This window comes from Numenius arquata, chromosome 11, assembly GCF_964106895.1.
Source record: "Numenius arquata chromosome 11, bNumArq3.hap1.1, whole genome shotgun sequence".
In the NCBI taxonomy this organism is placed as follows: Eukaryota; Metazoa; Chordata; class Aves; order Charadriiformes; family Scolopacidae; genus Numenius; species Numenius arquata.
Window position 1 is genome coordinate 5,673,586 of NC_133586.1, and position 13,881 is coordinate 5,687,466.

At 39.2% G+C, this 13,881-nt stretch overlaps 1 long non-coding RNA gene across 1 annotated transcript; it reads left to right on the forward strand.

Annotated features, from left to right (window-relative positions):
* Nucleotides 1–968: 968 nt before the first annotated feature.
* LOC141470594 (uncharacterized) lies at nt 969–12,182 on the forward strand. The gene is made up of 3 exons (XR_012463491.1): nt 969–1,044; nt 1,751–1,826; nt 11,721–12,182. It is a non-coding gene; the product is annotated as an uncharacterized lncRNA (long non-coding RNA).
* The last annotated feature ends 1,699 nt before the right edge of the window (nt 12,183–13,881 follow it).

The window sequence follows — 13,881 nt, forward strand, 5'->3', positions numbered from 1 at the left end:
GTTATTGGCCATTTACCAAACTCTGTTTGACTTGGGTTCATGGGTGAGAGATGAAAGGCGCTATATTGCATTACCAATCCCTGGGGCCACTGGGTCTCCCTAAAGAAGCATTTCATCTAGCAAGGCAACTGCTGGCCCATGGGAATTGGAGAGTTAAGAGAAAGAGGATGCAGTTTCACTGGCAAATGCTTCCTTAGGGCAGATGTCTTAAAGCCACATGGAAACTCACTGCTTCAGTGTCGCAATAGTTGCTCCAGGACACTTAATGGCCAGCAGATTTTTCCTTTAATTAATCTCCCCTTCTTCCCACCAAAACATCCATTAGGTTACTTGTGATGTTTCTGCCTCTGCCCTATACTGTTTTGCTCCATCTCCCTGGGGGAGATGCCCCATACTTGGGACAATCCCAACGCAGCAGACATGAGTTTTTCTAAGAACTTCAAAGCCTTGGCAGCACATGTCCTCCCTGTCTCCCAGGTGAAACAAGCAGCCCTGGTATCACACTTAGAGAGAACTGTCAGAGGAAAGAAGCATTCTCCTGAACTTCCTAAACATTTTCAATATCCTAGAACTGAGATGCTGACTGATTCTCTTGGCTATAGCGGAGTGGTCCTTGCTAGCAGGGTATTCCAAGCGCTGCCTTTTTACAGATGATGGATGCAGTGCTTAATGCTGCAATGGTTACAGGATGAACATCTGCTGCTCAGACAGACCAAGAATCCAACCTGGGCCCATCCTGAATTTCTTACGATCTCAAAATCCAAATTCATTAGCACTGGTCAAAATCCTCTTTCACTTTCTTCCCTTGCTGTTTGTGATGTGAACCATGAGATGTTCAGAAGTTGCATTTGTTGTTTGATGGTTTTATATCATGGGTGTAATAGCGCATCTGCTGAGTCAGCAGTTCTTTCTCTGTGTGTGTGTGTGTGTGTGTGTGTTTGTTTATTTATTTAATACTCCATTTCCAGCAAGTCCTTGTTCTCCAGTTCCTGCTGACAACCAGGGAACAGGCACAAGTCAACTGAGAAAATGAACGACTCGAAGGTAAGTGAAAAGAATAGTAAATGCAGGCCATTCATGTGACAGGATCCGATTCATTTTTATGCCAGGGAGATTTTTTAAATGGGACTTCTCCCAGTGGAGAGCTCACAGTGCTCAAGGCCTGCTTCACTATAAAGACAATACATAATTATTCAGAGCTTATTATTATTTTTTATCGCTCATTTTCCAGTCACATGGAGCGAGGGCACAGATGAGATCAGGACCTAGTTTATTGCCTTGCACTGTACAGATTGTACACTCACTCTACTGTACGACCCCTATAAAAGGTTCTACCTATCTGCTTTATGGAGGCAGACCTGGGCTGAAGGTTGAAGTGACAGGTCTAAGATGGCAGAACCCATCAGCAGCAAAAATGGGGACTCAGCCTGAGACATTCTACCCAGAGATCCTGCTGCTAATTGCTTTAGACATCTCTTCTTCTTACATTTATTTTGAATCATTGAAATGATGAATTAAATAAATGCCATGTCTTTTGAAGCACTATTTATTGTATTTATAGAAAACAGATTATCTGTTCTCTCAGGCTAGTGGAGATTATTAAGAGCGATAAACTCATCAGGAAAAAATGTAGGGTGGGTGTGACGGAGAAACTTGTGTTTTATTCTGCAGTGCCGTCTTAATTTCTGGTTGTGGTGTGACAGGCTACGCAGTCTCAATGATACTGCGCCATCCCATTTTCTGCTTTCAGGCTGGGGTCACAAGCTGGATTTGGAAGAAGCAACTTTCTTGCAGATACGTGACTGGAATACGAATACTGTCCCAAGGTAAGTGGATTTTTGTTCAATTTGGGGTTTATACAACTTATAAAGTCCATACGACACTTGTTGCTAAACCTAGCCTAGTTGTGAAACTGTGTTTAACCAGTATTTGTTCAATCCCATAAAGCATACCTGTGTACCATAGCAACACCTGCTCTATTTATATATTAAAATTATTTTACCAGGTCAGCCTTTTGAGAGTTAGCATTTCATTCACAAAGCATTCTATAACACACATTGGTCGTGCTATCTCTCTGCTTTCTGATGAATTGGGTGATTTTCTTAAGCCTATTTTTATTTTAATTTATTGTAACACTTATCTACTTTCTTATTGGAATAACTGAGACAAAAATAATATTTTTTACAAAAATAATAAGAGCTAAAAAATAACTTTCAAAGACTGAAGAATATCCATGATAATTCTCTCTTTATTACTTGGAAGTCTTGGGTTATCTTGTGCAACATTTCTACTTTGACTAGTGCTTTACTCTTTGATAGTTTTGGTCAGACACAGAAGGCAGTGATAACAGACAATGTGTATTATAGGTTTCTTTACAGATGAAATCAATGACGTGTCCTGAAGCCTAGTAACTACTCAATAGGAGCAACCTCTATGATCCTCTGCTACTGCTGCTGCTTTGAAACAATTTTAGTCACTTGGACTTTAACTACCCAGATGCATTCCTTCCTGCTGCAACAGCAGTGATACAGGAAGGCGTGTTTTAAACCATGCAGTCATTTCCAGCCTGGATTTCATGAGGGGTTATTCTTGTCTCAGAGATGAATCATTCAAATACCCTTCCACAGATTCCAGGTGAGTTACTCACATTTAGATGCTTCTAAGTAATACACAGAAAGGTGCTGAGAAAACGATGAGTCTCTGCATAGTCAAAAAAGCAGCTCAACAAAAGTAGATCCGAGGAAAATACTTGTGCTAGTGCTCAAAATCTTTCTAAGGAGACCTGGGGCCAAAGGGCTTCTGCCTTCAAAAATGTGTGACCACCAGGGATGCACAGAACTTGCTTTACTGACTGACCCATCAGCTGCTCTCTGTCCTCAGTTCAGGAAATGACTGAAAGTATCTGAAGATATAAAAAGGATAATTAAGTTTCATTGTGGGAATAAGAGGGTAATCTGTCCAGACAAATCTAGGACCTAGTATTGAAAACTGTAGTATCTGAATATAAAAAAATGAGTAATTTTGAATAAAGATGTCTATCAGGACTGTAAATTCAGAGAGTAAAAAGGTAGCTTCGCTTAATAGACCCTCTCTCTCTCTCCATCTTCCTCTAACTCACTTTCTTGTTCTCTTTCTTCCTTTTGTGTTATTGCAAAAAAAGGCGTGTAAAATCTGATATTGAGAATGCTTTAGCTTCGTTTCAATCTTTGTTTCTCAAAGTGTTTTGTTCCACTCTGAAGATTCCTCCTACGAGATAACCTTAGCCATGACTGCACTAGGTTTGTGGGGCCACTTTTTTGCAGAGAGAACAGCTATATTTTGAGGAGTCTCTGAGGTAGCCAGCTCCATGCTCTTCTGAGGCTCTTAAAGATGTTTTTGATCTGGCATGAGAAATCACCTGGGACTCAGAGCAGATCACAAGGTGCTTAGGACAGTATTTTCTCTGCGCCTTTTTTTGCTGAGCACAATTGCTGCGCTATAAACAAATGCGAGTTTTGCCTCATTCTTAGATACCATGAGTTATGAAAGCCCACTCTAGATGTAATGAATGTATAGATCATTTTGACCAGATCATAATCTATGAGTAAATAATGTTCCCTGAAAACATATAGATGAAATAAAGAACTTGCTACTATTGCTACATTGGTATCAAGGATTACTGATGAGGCCAACACGATCCTGAAGCTTCGTGCTACTGATGTTTAAATACAGTGCAGATCTAACTACAGGGTTTGGTGAGAAAATTCCTTCCTGGATTATTCAGGATTTATACTGCTGGAAACAGAACCTGAAACTATACAAAACTTACCTGTTCCCTAGACTTTATCACCAGCCCCAAACTTCTGTTCACTGACATTCTCATTAACATTTATGAAACTTTTCCCCGATTTTGGTAGTGATATTAATAAGCAAATCACACAGCAATTTTCAGAACAAGTAGGACTCTGATATAGCAAACCCCTATAACACTTATGACTCTTCTTCATTGCCCATGGAGGAAGCCTGAGGATACCAGTCCATCTAAAACCTATGGTGAGTTGTCAGCACAGTCTCCAGGCCATGGGAAGGTTAGTTTTAAAGAAGATGGCACTTAAGGGATGTCTCTGTGACATATGCTACAGTGTCCAGAGACTGGAGTCTATGTATTTTGCTCTAAATCTAGAGAGGAAGTCACTAGAAAAAAAAGGGAAAGAAGCACGGGGGAATAAAAGTACTTTTGAAAGAGAAGAAATCTACATTTCAATGAAAATCCTTTCAAGGCATTTCAAATAAGAGTCTGAGAGAAATAATTACAAAGTTTGGAGAGAAAGAACGTTAGCTTTGATATCTTTTTCTTCTATGAAGCAATTAAAATAAGCAATTTTTCAAATACTAAGCAGAAAATTACTAATGGCTGAACCCAAAAGCTTTCATTTCCTTCTTGGGGCCTTTATTCTTCTAAAAAAAGACAAAAAAATGTGAAGGTGGTTTTCCAGATAGATTAATGCATAAAGCAGTCGCTAGTTGGATGTCATAAAAACTACAGCAGCATAGAATAGCTGAGATTAAGAGCTAGATCTAAATCATGCAACAGTCCAGTTAATATCAATGTCTAATTAAGAAATGCATAAGAAGTCTGTAATGTTGATTTGATGGAGAAAAACTCTAATAGGGTTTCTTTTGGAATTTTCCATTTCAATTGCTGTGTAGACTTTTAATGGATGTCCTATCCAGTCTTTGGTATTAGCAGGAATCATCCTCAAATTAAAACTAAGGCCTAAAATGGAACACAGGTAGACAAATTAGCTCATCTGCGAAGCAGTCTGGGTAAAACGACAATGTGAGCTCAAGCCGAAATTTTAGTACAAATAGAAGAGAACAAATGTCTCAAATCTGGTGTGGAAACCCTATCTGCTTATCATTTTAAACAATTTGAACCCCTGTAATTTTAAACAATGCAATGTTAACCCATTTCCCCACCTCACTAAGCCCACTGAAGTCCCTGATAATTCATACTTAGAAATCCAGACCACTAAGCACTATTAATTAGTATTTTTAAATAGGAAGGCTATCTATAGTTATGTATATTAGTAGTATGTAGAGGTGGGCTCCTCTTTGCTTGCAATGGGATTTACAGCCCCCAGTTCCCTACCACTATCAATTAATGCCATTAATCTCCCACTCCTCTCTGGGTAACTAAAGCTCTTAAACTCTTTGAGCAAAACTAAACCTGCAGCATCCACTGTGTCACACAGCTCATCCAGGATGTTTGGTCTCTAGGTACGAAAGAGGAACTGGTTTTATGCCGCATGTCACTAATGCCCCAAAGTTGTTAAATTAGGAGCAGTGTATCTGTTAGGATGCACAAATCCACATTGCAAGAGGGAGAAAGCATAGCACTGGATTAAAGCAGCAGTGTATTTGCTATCCCCACTTTGTTGTTGACCCAACAAATCCAGAGGGAATTATCTCAAGAATCCAGGAAGATGGCAAACTTAAAATAACCCCTCTGACCCAAGCAGCAAGCACACTGGGGAGTAATTTTTAAGTTCATTAGAACACATTGAAATACAATACATTGGCCATGGTAAAGCGAGGCATATGATTCCATCTGTCTTCTTATTTCTTTTCAGTACTAAATCCATCCAGAGACCTTTCAGAATTGTATCATTACATCTTGCCACTTCACTTAGCAAACAGAGAGTGGAAAAGATGAGGTAAAATCAGAATCACAGTGAAAGTTTGGCACTTCCGAGTCACTGTCATTGCCTGAAATGTCACAGTCCGAACTCATGCCTGGCACCACTCCACTGATCAATGAGGCACAAATACGTCATATTTAATAGCGATACCGTGGCCCTGGGTTTTTCTCCTTGAAAGAGATGGGAACTAGGACATTCTCAGTGAGACATCTGCCTTCTAAATGGTACAGAAGGTCTAATGTGAGGGCATTCAGGTCATCACAGGAGCCTGACTTTTTTACCTGCCTCTTGACTTTATGACTGGGGAGGTACCACACGTTAAGATGTTTCTAGACGATTGCTCAAATGGAGCACTGCTCTAGCAGGGTGCTTTGTCTGCAAGCTTTGTTGGATTTATGCAACACTTAGGAAAAAAAATGAGTAGGAAGCAGGCTGTCTTTTGCAAAAACATGCAAGAGACAAAAATAAACAAACCTTAACTTGTCCAACACACTTGAGAGCCACAAATTCTGTTACAGTTCTGCTAAATGAGAGGGAAAATTCTCCTTTCCTCCATAAAACCATCCTTTTAGACATTACCGCAATCATGACCTCACCACAGCTCCTGGATTCTTTCTGAAAAGATTAAAATGAACTAATACACTAGTGATCTCATCACAGTGTAAAGGACATCTTACACGGGGGGGGGAGGGGGGGGCACGGGAATCAGCACTTCAGTGCTTCATTTACACTGAGAACAGAAAAAGTACTATATCATTATGGAGAAACACTAAAGGTACAATGCCAGACAGGCATTTTTTCCATCTTCTTATAAACTATTTGGATTTGTCCTACTGGATCCTGCCTGTCACACCTGTCATACTTTTAGCTGTCTCCACATCTAGTCTCTTTCCTTTTTTTTCTGCCTTAATCTATGTCTTCCCTTGTCTTTTCTGTGCCCTTCCTACATGTTTTAATGTACCCAATTACTTTGAATCATATACATTACTATTCTCAACTACCTCCAAAATGCACTTTGCAGAGTATACACATACAATCATATTACACAACAGTATTCACACATACTTCATCTATAGTTTGTGTTATTCTGGGTAAGAACACCTTTCCTACATGTATATACATTTTTCAGGCCAAGGGGTCATGGATTATGAGAGCTCTTGCCTACTTTGGAGCTGTTGTATCTTCTAACAGAAATCAGGAAGATGAGTCGGGAGAGATGCTTTTTTTTCTTTGGCAGAAGAACCTACAAATTAGTATTTCTTTAACTAAAAATGTGGCGGGATTCTCAACGCTGTATCACATTCTGAGGCTGGAAACTAGAAAATCTTCAGAACGTGATGAGTATAGTGTTAATAATGTAATCTTATCTCTTGTGCCCAGAGGTACACCTCAACTCTGGCTTGAGATCACACCATTAAGCAATGAGGTGACAAACCGGTTTCCTTTCTCAAGCTGAATGTCACGTAACTGCCGAGGGGCCCGTTCTGGTGGCGGTAGCATCCCCTGACTTTTTAAGGAGAGATGTGCTGGTATGACCCATTCCCACCCTGTACGCTTGGCAAGAGGAGACAAAACTGCTCATTTCCCTCTGTGACATTTCTCAGCCAAGGAAGGAAGCCACAAGGCATCAGACTGTAGGGAGGGAGGCACCAGAGCAGCCACCTGTTAGACATTGACAAAGAAACCTCCAAAAACCATTAAGTGGACATGAATTCCCAGGGCTAAAGCAAACTGATATAAAGGGCGATGGTGCCTTTCTACCCACCCACAGATTTTGTTACTCCTAGATGAGGCAGCAGACAAACATATCCAACCCCATATACTCTGCAGCTGATAGATCTGCTTTAGTGAAAAGAGCCCTGATCAGTGATGGGTATTATAGGATAATGCTTACTGCAGAATTTGAAGTCCAAATGGCCCAAGGAGAAATGCAGAGCATCTGTTACCAACAAGAAAATAGTGGGTGAAGATCTGTTGTAATTCCTGGCCCCAGGAGCCTGTCTGGAGGTACAGATATCCCTGGGCAGAAGGCAGTTGGAAAACTCAGGATGTTCAGCGAGATCTCACCAGGTCAGCTCAGCCCAGGCCAAAGGATTGTGGCAAGGTCCTCAGCTCTTCTCCAAGTTCATTCCTCTATTGATTGTGAAGCGGAATTTGTAGTAGATCAGGATCTTGAACTGAGACTGGCCTATCGCTGAAGCTGTATGAACTAAATTGTATATTCCCAAACTACAGCTAAAACAAATGGCCAATTTTAGCATAAACATCACTTCTGCCAAAGGAAAGAGAAACTCAAAGAGTTTCTCTTTCACATCAAGTTCCCTTGGATATAATTCTTCCTTTCCAGGTTAAAGAAGGGCTGCAGCTAATACATATCCTGAGTCATAATGTGGATTTGCACCTTTCCTGTTAAATATAGATGGTTTGTGTCCAAAGCATCGCTTCAATTCCTAATGCTCACTTATATCGTTACAACTTCTACATTAGTTGCAGGTGTGAAATGCCAACTGATCCACACTTCTCTTGCTGTCAGCAGGAGAATAATATATGTCAAAGGCCTGATTCTCAGAGGTGAGGTCACCAGGATCTCCATTTGCACATCTGCTTTGCTAAACACAAAACTCTGGAGATTTGCAAAGCTCGAATATGCACAAAATGTGATGAGTTCACTGGGGTCCACACATAAGAAACGGTTTGTGTTTCTCATTTAGTAAGAAGGTTGCAGAATCTTGGTAGTCTTCATATGTGGACACTTGTATGCTCTATAGTAATAAGGAAAAAGGCTACGCTTCTCCATGTTACATGATACAGGAGAAGTCTGGATACAACAGGTTAAAGAAGAGCCCAATACATCAAGCAGCTTCAGATAGTTACTGGTATTCAATGTATGCCTGCTTGGACTGTGCAGATGTAGAGATCAGGAGACTGCCTTAAAACCAAATCTGGATGCTTCTGTGTATTTTGGTATGTTAAAGGAACTGTGCTGTAGCAGACAGCACGGCTTGTACAGCTCTTCATGGAAATGGTTATTGAATTAAGAGGTGTCCTTTTCCCCTGGAACTTACACCAGAAATTCAGAGCAAAAGTTTGTCACGTTTCATCACACTGACTTCATTACCTTTCTGAGTAATAGAAATTACATTTGTTTCCCTGGGCTGCAGAATATAGACATAATAAACCCATGAAAAGAAATAGGGAAAAAGAAGAGATACTGATTTTCTTGGGATGAAATACAGAAAACTTGGGCTTGAAAAAACATTGGAGTATATAACATGCTCTGGATTTTTAAAGAAAGTTTAAAGGAACATTTTTAAAGAAACATTTAGCAAGTGCATGCCTGTTATTTTTATTTTAATTTTTGCTATGTATAATTATGAGAAACTTGCAGACAACTCAGAAGATTTTTAGTTTCTGGTGAGAATTGCCTTTTCCAAGATAATTCTGTATGCTATTACTTTAGCCCACTGGGTATCACGTAGGAAAGGTGTAAGATTACGCACATGAATATTTCTGTCTACCACTTATGTGTGCTGAGACAATATCAACTTATACTTTCTTTTGTCATTGGTCCTTACTCCATAGAGGATATTCTTAATTACCAGCAAGACAATTTGGTAATATCATGTAAAGTGTTACAGCATCATTTCTGTGATGATTTACACCTGCTAAGGGTCTGATCATTGAATTTTAAACTATATTTTAAGTTCAGAAGACAGAGCATATTTTTTCTACAGGACATTTTCTATTTTTAGTGGAAATACTCTGCTTTGTTTAATTTATTGGCACAGTTCTTCTAAATGATAAGGAGCTTGTGAACACGAAGACACCATTTTTGCACATTTGTGCTGCCCTGAAAAATTAAGAGCACACTTCTGTGTTGGCTTAAATCAACTCAAGCCTAAACGCCTAAAGGCTATTTTTGACAACTGTGCATGAGGGACGTACCTTTACAGGGATCCTAAAGAATACAAAACTAAAAATATCTCAGTTGCAGAGCAAATTCACTCTGTTCCTTCCTCCACTTTGTGACTGTGGTTATATACGTTTTTTAACCCTTGCAGGTTTATTCCTAAATCTGTTGGAAACAATGGAAATGATCCTATTGACTCCAACAAACTCTGCCTTCTGCTGGATTAAGGAAGATGTTTGTACATCAGAGTTGCTGTCCCGCTTAACGAAATAGGGAATTTGATAAACATATCAGGGAGGGTAAATGGTCAATAGAAAAGATGTCAGATAGAGATCCTGAAATTACAGTCTACTTGTAACAGAAATAAAACAAGGAATGGTTACTAACGAGTCATGAATTTCTTTATAATTGCTTCCACATTTGGGGCAACTTCTTCCCAAATCATCTACAGAAACTCTGCAATTCATGGGACTTTTGATCGTGCTTATGATCAGAACTATGCATCTCACATGATAAAAAATATTTACGTTGGGAAAAATTTTTTGCTCCTCAAATTACTTCTCTCAGGCTTTATTTCAATCACCAGCTATTTTCTTATCCTCCTCCTCATTTTCTTTAGTTTTACTTCTCTTCTAAATGGATAAGAACTCCTGGTTTTATATTAGAAATAGAAAATTCAAGCATGGTCTATTTTAAAGTTCCAACTCAGATAATAAGAATCTGTTTTGTGCTGTACTTCTCTCACGAACTCAGTTTTCCATAGTGCATTCAGTGTTGTAATAATGCAAATCAAATACAATTTTAATAACTCCTTCCATTAAAATGATCTATTAATGTTTTAAGACTCCAACACTTATGAGCATGATTCTAATTGCATGATTTTGCTGCGGGCAGGTTTTATAGATCTGCCTGATCTTTGGATATTTGCACCGTTAGGATTATCTTAAATAAATTAATTTTTGGAAGAGTTTCAGTCTCAGTGACAACAGTTGAGCTTGATAGCGGTTGTCTTGTGGGTAATTGTACGTAACTGCTTCCAAGCAAGGGCAAAGTAGATAAATTTATAACTTTGAAAGGAGTTGGCTGAGGTTTATACAATGACAAATGTTATGAAGAACGTTCTGAAGAGGAAAATGTCTATTCACTATGTTAATACAAGGAGCAAAAGAGGTTTAAATTGAACAAAGTTTTATATTTGTTATTCAGCACAATTAAATGGTGGGACTTTCTGCCACAAAATACCAAAAATATAATCAGATTAAAAAAGGGCTAGAAATTAATGGTATCAAAGGAACTGTCTCCCATGAAACACTCTTGTTTTCTGCAACTTCTACTGTCAATCTCTGTAATGCACTGAGTGATAGGAACAAGGAAGACACACCAGCAAAAGAATTAGTTTGTGTTTGGCTTCTGACTTTTTTCTGTATATCTGCTAGACATTTCTGCCACAGGCAGGGTGAGAGGCTAGGTGGACCTTTGGTCTAACACAGCTACTTCTAGGCAAGACAAAGCTTGCTCTTGTCTCCAGAAACCTGTGAAAAACCTCAGGTTTTCTTGTCATTCTGCAGAGTGGGATGAGGAAAACAAACAGGATGGGCCTTGGAAAGAAGGTAAGCAGGGCAGCAAGAGTTGCAAAGAAAGCATTTGCTGAGTGACTTATGAGGGTCCTTACCTTGACATGGTCCCCAGATTTTATCTCTAGTGGTAGGCTCTTGGCCACTGGCATGCTCTTCTTCCCTTTGAGCATCAGTTGAGATCTACAGCAGAAGGCTCCTTCCTTCAAGATGAACCGAAACATCAACACAATCTTGCACTCGATTCAACATTTCTTCTTGAGAGAATTTACTTCAACTTTTGTTCATGGCGAATCCCTTCTTACGCCTTGAACAAATGAGCATCAAGAAATGGTAATTTTCTTTGGAGGTTAGAGAATTGCTATTTACTGAATGTTGTTAATTCTACACTAAGAAATGATTACTTGTCTGCAAAAATGGCATGTTCGTTAATGAATATGGTTTTAATCACTCCAACAGTGTTAGTTCTTCTGCCTGTTTGGTAAATTCTGTGTCTGGCATGACAGAAAAGCAGAAAATTTCCTCTGATATATCAAGTGTGCCTTTTCCTTTCAGGATGGAGTCCTAACAGAAGGACTTGCTGAAGAGTTTACACACCGGCAAAGAAATACTCTACAAGTTGTGCAAAACCTATGACAAATTTTTACTTCAACAGAAACATGCTAGATCAGTCCAATTTGAGTGTAATGGAAAGGACAACAGGCCATACACATTCAGACCTTGAGAAATGTAAGCTTTTACATGAACAGATACTCAGAAGTATGGGTAATTTCAGCAGTATTTGAAATTTTCAGTACTGGATCAATTCAGAGCATGAAGTTCTCAATTATTCCTCCTCAGAAGCCATCCCAAGCAAGAACACCCCGAGATACTGAATTGATGATAAAAGTGGATTATGTCTGGGATTTTCCATGAAGACTTTGTATTGTGAAACACCAAACAGGCAAAAAAGTTTGGAGGGAACAATGTAATTTTCATGAGGCTTCTCAATTGAAAAAAAGGTGATAAAGGCATTTCAAAATTATTGCAAGTGTCCCAATATTTTTCTAAATGAACATTTATTTGCTTTGAAATATATTTTTGTTTTAATTTTTAATTTATAAGTGAAAGCAAAAAATGAAATATTTTGAAATTACTGAAGCAAATGATTCAGTCCAAATTTTTTTTTTTTTAGCAGCTTATTGGTTAGTCAGAGAATTAGTTGAAAAAAAATGAAATATTGAAAACTCCCAAAGGACACAAAAAGGCACTTCCCTGCCAGCTATAAAATCAGAGAAAAATATAACGACATTTTCATTTAACGCAAAGATATAGTATAAAACCCACATTTTCACATAAGTAGCAGAGACTTAATCTCGGACACACCTGGGGTTTCTTTCCAAGTGTGATGCTTACACATGGTAACTTATCATGTTTTTACTAGACCTGGCCATGTACACTCTTAAATAAATAACTGGAGGTATTCTAGCCTCTACAGGGGTTATAGTCCCTGTTTCATATGTTGTCACAAGAAAGGGGGCAAGAAGCATGACCAGGAATTTCACAGTTTTAGTCCAGACTAATGTGTTTGAACAGAAAATTATGATTAAATCTTAAATAATTTAAAAGTGGGCTATCCAAGGAGAAAGAGACCTGGACACCAGGAAGGGTTAAGCTTTGTAGTGGGGAGAGGAAAGGCCTGTATAGCTACACTGTGCAGTGGTAATGGTGTAGGGCAGGAACATCCTTAGATGCCTGCTCAATGTGTCAGGAATTTGTCTTCTGAACTATTACCTCCAGCTTTCTCCAGAACACCCTCAGTCCTTTTATCTGTGAGCTATCTTGAAGTTTACTGTCTGCCTATCGCCTCGGCTGAACCACACTAATAGTCAGCTAATTACACGTGAACACTCTAATTTGCTTTATGTCTCGCTCAAAAAAACGTGCGTGTGCAGGCATGCACGTGAGTAAACTTTTGCTCATGCTATAAAATTGCAGCACCGTATAGAATTGGTGCACCAGCCGAGGCACGATAAAATAAGTTGCATGCTTGCTGCCCTTTCCGTTGCTTTCCCCCACCAGGCCACCACCAACGCTTGTCATTCCTGATTTGCAACATCACCTGTTGCTCCAACACCAGGCTTCTCTAGACCAGAAACTGGAGCAAAGAAGAGAAATACGTGTTTGTCATTGAACTGAACTGAGAAGAAGGAAGAGGAGAATGATAAGATCATAGCCTGCAGCACTTTGTTTATGAGAACATCCTTCCAGTGATATATGTCTGCACCAGGTGAAAGTATTGTGTCACCCCTAACATATTTTAAATGCCAGGGCTGTCATGCAAGAAGACAATGATGAACAAGTTTAAACAGAATATGGTATTGTAGCCATGTACAGAGTGCTACCCTTTAAAGGTTCGCACTGGTAGTGCTTCTTAGCAAAATGTTTCCAAACTCTTTTATATTCCCCTACGGAACCTCTTTCACACAGAATTTAAACTAAATGAAAATATTTCTATTGCAGATAAACTGATGGGGTTACACATAAACCAACTCATTTTCTCATGTAGGTTTTCCAGACTATTTCACATGCCCTCCCTGACATAATATCTGAGCTTCTCATAACTCCTTGGACAGGAGCCCTGCTTTGCTTAGCAAATAGGCTAATAAAGGTATGTCTACACTGTGCACTGAAGGGCAGGGACTAGCCCCAGGTCACTGTGTGTTAGAGGTTTACT